Here is a 5,601-nt window from a genome sequence, read left to right as displayed (position 1 = left end):
AATGACTAGAAATTAAAAAAAAAAAAAAAAAAATAGAGACCAGCCTGTGTGGAGTGAGTGTATGATTCTTTTAAGGTTTTGGAGTTTACATGCCCCAGATGTAACTGTTTCTGTTTAAAGTGTTTGAGAGACGTACAAGCGTAGACACAGTTAAGAGCACGCACCCGTGTGTGTGCTCATCACAGCCTGTGAGAAATAGTAAGTTACGTTAACATGGCATTTGAAAAAGATGCAACAAGCTGCTTAATGGTTAAAATGAAAAGGAAGGCTGCTGCTCGAAATAGGTAGGGCTCAGCTGTGTTTGCCGTGGTTTTAAGCGCACACGTTTGCTCCTCACGCCCTCGGTTTAGATCCTGCAGCGTTTTCATTTCGCACACACAGGCTCACGCTCCATGCTGCTGTCTATGTGCTACCCTGTTTCAGTCCTCATTTGATTTTTCTAGTCCAACATTGCAAGACTGAGAGATTGGAGGCTTCTTGAGAAAGTGGTCGTGGCTCCATGCCCTGATTTCATTGTCACTAATAGCTAAATATTCGCTCCCAGCGTCACTCAAAGGTTTATTCATTGTGGTCAGCAGCTGCCAACGTGGGCTGCACATTCACATCACCGGGGAAGTTTTGCAAAAATACTGGTTTCTGGCCTGCTATATTAAATTAGAATCTTTGGAGGGTGGTGTGGGACCCCGACATCAGTATTTGCTCATACCTGCCCACGGGGTTCTAACCTACAACGGCAGCTGAGGGCTACTGAGCCCTGTTCCCTCCTCTCCTCCTAGGACTCCGGTGCTACCATAACCACTACCCTTCCCTTCCTTCTTCGTCACCTTGGGGCACTGAGTTCAGAGGGATGTGTTCACGTTCAGTGGTGTGCCCTTAGCACTTCTGGGCAAGGTGGCCTGTGGAATTAGCTATCTCTCTCAAAGTGGCTCTCTAGAAACGCTGGGAGTCACCTTGCTGGTTGTAGGCCAGCTGCCCAGAGTCAGCTGTCTTTGTCTGAAAGATGAGAAACTGAATATACAAACGGATGATGGCCAGACTACATATAAAAATAGAGCTCTGACCTACAACCTGCAGCAACCCGTGCAGGAAGCCAACCCCCTTAATCTACAATAAGCAGCCCAGGGAGCCTGCCTGCGATAGGTCAGCCTCCCAGGGGGCCAGATTACTATCTGCATCGTTAGACCCAGAAAACTAAACAACCATTTCTGAAACAATTGGCCCCAAATGGCCAGGGCTTGATTATTAATTGACAGCTTCCCTAATTTTCGTCCCAGTTCCAACTTAGGACCAACTAGAGAAAGCCAATACTCACCCCTGATCAATGACACGGGATGCCCCATTTCTACTTAGCTTGCTTACAGTTTCCTTGTGACAACAGTGTCTATTTAGGGTACACCTACAGTCTTCTCTTTTTTCCTACTATAAAGCTTTCCCACTCCTCAGCCTGTCTTGGAGCCATGGCGGCTGACTCCCTTGCTGTAGCAAACTCTGGATAAATCGTCATTTTTTTCACATTGGTGGTCTTCATTTCCACAAACGTTTCCTGTTTCTTTCTTTTTTTTTTAAATTTTTTAAGTTGATTTATTTATTTTGAGAGAGAAAGAGAGACAGCCAGGGAGGAGCAGAGAGAGAGGGGGAGAGAAAATCCTAAGTAGGCTCTGTGCTGTCAGCACAGAGCCCGACGTGGGGCTCGAACTTACAATCTGTGCGATCATTACCTGTGCTGAATCCAAGAGCCGGACGCTTAACCTACTGAGCCACCTAGGCGTCCCACAGGTTTCCTGTTTCTGTGAGTTGTCTTCTTGGGGGATCTGTGCTGAGGCCAGAGAATAGAGTATTTCCCTCCCCACCCACCCCCCATTTTCTATTACAGACCATTTAAACATTTTTTTCTGAACACGGAGAACAACCGATTTCTTTCTTAAATCTCTTCTTTCAAGTGTTTGACATTTGTGGCTAAGCTCGGGCCTGCTGTGCCTGTGACCCAGAGGGACACGGCCACTTGAGGGTACGGGCATTGCAAAGCTAGGTGCTTCTTCACCATCAAAGGTTACGTACATACTTTTAGGATTTTATCCACTTGGGAAGAAGTTAAACAGAAAGACCACAGTCCAGAAGGACACGGTTGTATAGAAGAAAGGCTACTTTTAAAAATGGCATACCTTGTTCCTTTTACTGAATAGATGCATTCAAACCAATTGATATTTGAACCAGTTTTTTTCAGTTCATTAAGAGCTTTTAGAGAAAAAGAAGAAAAATAATGGCGGGATCTGAGTCCTCTGGGAGTTGTAGTTCTGTTGAAAACCTGTTCCAGGACTCTCCTAACTTGTCAGATATTTCAAATGAATGTAGCGTTTTTAGTATTTTTTTCTTGGTTCCTCTCATCTTTCTTCTTGAGGGTGTGAATTATGGAGACACATTTGAAACCTGTTTCCTCTGGGTATCATTCACTCAGGAAAAGCCAATTGAGATGTTTTTTAAGTGGTCCCTTTCTTCTTGAAAAATCTCAGCAGTTTCCTACCAGGCCTGGGGGCTTTATTATCCTAAGTGACTTTGCTGCCTATAAATTACAGCCCTAAGTAGCCAGAGGGAATGAGTTAACCAGATCTCTGAAAGAATGTAACCAACGTTTCTTCAATTATTAGCAGAACAGTTGACTTCCATCTGCTCAGGGCACCTGCCGACCTGGCCCGCAGCCATGCTACCCACAATTCCATCACTCAGAGTCTGTTTCTTTTGAATTATAATTTTTACCTTGGTGCATGTTCTACGATATCAGCCCACCCCCAAATTTTATATGTATCCTAGTATGTCCCTCCCTTACAAAGCCAAGTGGGCCGGCAGTGGACCTCAGCCAGTGTTGCGAATACTCCACATGGTTTGCCTGCTCTGCCCAAGCCCACTTTCCCGGGAAATCTGCTCAGATCTGGGGGCTCACTATCTGGGCAGTATCCCCCATGTCCTGCCTCTCTGGTCACAGCTTATTGGATCAGAGGAAACTATCAGGTTTACGTTCAGTTGCAAGTAACAGAAACTTCCCCAAATAGTTGCTTTAACAAGATGGGCATACATTTCTCTCACATAAAATATGCCTGGATGTAGGCAGTTCAGGGTTGGTGTGGGGACTTCCTCAGTAACCCAAGCTCAAGGATGTGGCTGTTGTGCTCTTGGCCACCACATCATCACATCTAACCCCAAGGAAACTTCCCAGGAGACTTGCTACACTGTTGCTTCTATCTCCTTGCATAGGATTTAGCCTCAGGGCTACACTGAGATTCAAGGGAGGCTGGAAATGTCGTCTTTTGGCATAGTGATAATGTAAAGGTCAAGGTTTTAGCAGGCTCTTCTAAAAGTATCCAACTATAAATTGGATTAAGCCAGTCGGATTCTTAAGAATTTACACCAAGGGATCCTAACACTGTCTCCTGGTGATGGCAGGCTCTGGAGACATGTACACTTGGGCCAATGGGCTAGGTTGTTCAGATTTTGACAGAGGAAGCCAGGCAAGAGAGGATGCAGGGGTGAACAGAGAGGGAAGCCCAATGGGCCGTGTACTTCTGGGGAAGCATTGAGAATGACCTCAGGTCCTGACCCAGTTCTACTCCTCATGAGGTCTGACTGGGCAGTCAAATCTGCATTCCTCAGAAACCTCACATTTTAAAAAACTGTTTTTTAAATATATATATATATATATATATATATATATATATATATATGAAAATGTTTATTTATTTTTGAAAGAGAGAGAGGGAGCAGGGAGGTGCAGAGAGAGAGGGAGACAGAGAATCTCAAGCAGGCTCTGCACTGTCAGCACAGAGCCCAGTGTGGGGCTTGAACTCACAAACCGTGAGATCATGACCTGAGCCAAAATCAAGAGTCGGATGCTTAACTGACTGAGTCATCCAGGCACCCCTTCAAAAATTGCTTTTTAAATATCATTGTATTAAGGAGGGAGAATGAATGGGGGGTGGAGAGTTTCAGATTTGCCCCAAAAGAAGTTATTTTTTCTGCAGTAATTTCAATAATAAGGATACTTTTATAGCTATAAGAGTAAAATCTAAACATCACAGAGCAAATTCAGCATTTGGTCACTTTTAGCTTTTGCTTAAAAATCTTGTCCATTCTTTTCTTATCACTAAGAGGGGACATTTTATATATCCTTAATCTCCTTTACCATTGTTATCACCTATTGTTAGGATAAACAAAGTCAAAACTACCCAAACAAAGCTCTTGTGTCTCTCAGGCAACAGTTTTTCTTGTATCAGTGCCAGCTCTTGAATATGTTATTAGTTCCTGGTCAAGATCTTATTGTAACCAATGGTGTTCTTAGTAATGCAGATGATGTTCTTTAATTAAAAGAATTGAGTTATGGCCAGTTTGTATGGCAAAAGCTCAAGCTATAGGAGCAATGCCTATATATAATTTCTTGTCCATGGATTCCATGAGGAAAAATCCCCCTTTCTCCTTGAACCTAAGTAGATTCTCTCCTTTCAACCACAATCCCTTGTGTAAGTCAGCTAACAAAAACCAAGTGTTTCCTTGAAATGGGAAAACATATTTCAACTATCCAGTAGACCAGGGATTGGCCAACTGCTCCTGTGAAGTGCCTAGTAGTAAATATTTTAGGTTTTGCAGACCATATAGTCTTTGTTACAACCACTCAACTACTCAACTTTGCCACTCTAGTCTGAGAGCAGTGAGATAATTTGTAAACAAATGGTCATGACTCTGTTCCAATAAAACTTTATTTACAAAAACAGGCAGAGGGCCAGATTTGGCATCAGGGCCATAGTTTGCCCTGCCCTAAACTATAATCTCCATGTGGGCAGGAACATGTCTGATTCATTTAACATTTTCTACCTGACTCTCAACACCAGGACTGGTACTCGATAAACATTTGTTAAGCTACTGGGTGAGTAAACTATTCAGGTGACGTTAGGAGACAGATTATCCCAGCTTAAATGTGAAGAAAAACTACTCAGTCTCATTCAACACTCTTTTTTGTTGGTTTTCTAATTGATTTTCCTTAAAAACTGTGCAAACCTATCTACTAGTAATATCTTGCAGCTTGAGTATACCGCAGAGAATACATTCATGGCCTGGATTCTCAGACAATTGAATGATTTAACCAGCCAGAAGGCGTAGGGCAAAGAAAATTTTCTTAGGAGCAGAGCCATTACGTCAGTATCCTCATCCAGGCCTGCACATCCCAGTGGCATTATTCTACTAGGCTGGGAGCAGGAAGGAGAATAAGGATGTCCTCTGGTAAGGGAACAGATTAAAGCTATGTCTCCTCCCTGCTTTTGTGGTCTCTGCAAGCCTCCAGCCTGCTGTGCCTGGGATTTGGTTCCTAGTAGGAGAAGAATGAGATAAAAAAAAACATGGGCCTAGAGTCAGGAAACTACCTCAGCAGAAAGGCTTCTGGGTAAGCTTGATACCTTGTCTGAGCTCGGCCCTTCCCACATTGACCCCTGCATCTTGCTGTCTGCCTAGCCCACCGAGAGCACCCAGAGTATGTCTGGTCTTCTCCCATGCCTGCCTTACCTTTGCACCCGCTCAAATGTGAGCTAACGTCCCCGAACAAAATCCTGTTTGATTGTC

This window comes from Panthera leo, chromosome B2 (genome assembly GCF_018350215.1).
Source record: "Panthera leo isolate Ple1 chromosome B2, P.leo_Ple1_pat1.1, whole genome shotgun sequence".
Lineage (NCBI taxonomy): Eukaryota > Metazoa > Chordata > Mammalia > Carnivora > Felidae > Panthera > Panthera leo.
This window is presented reverse-complemented; position numbering follows the sequence as displayed.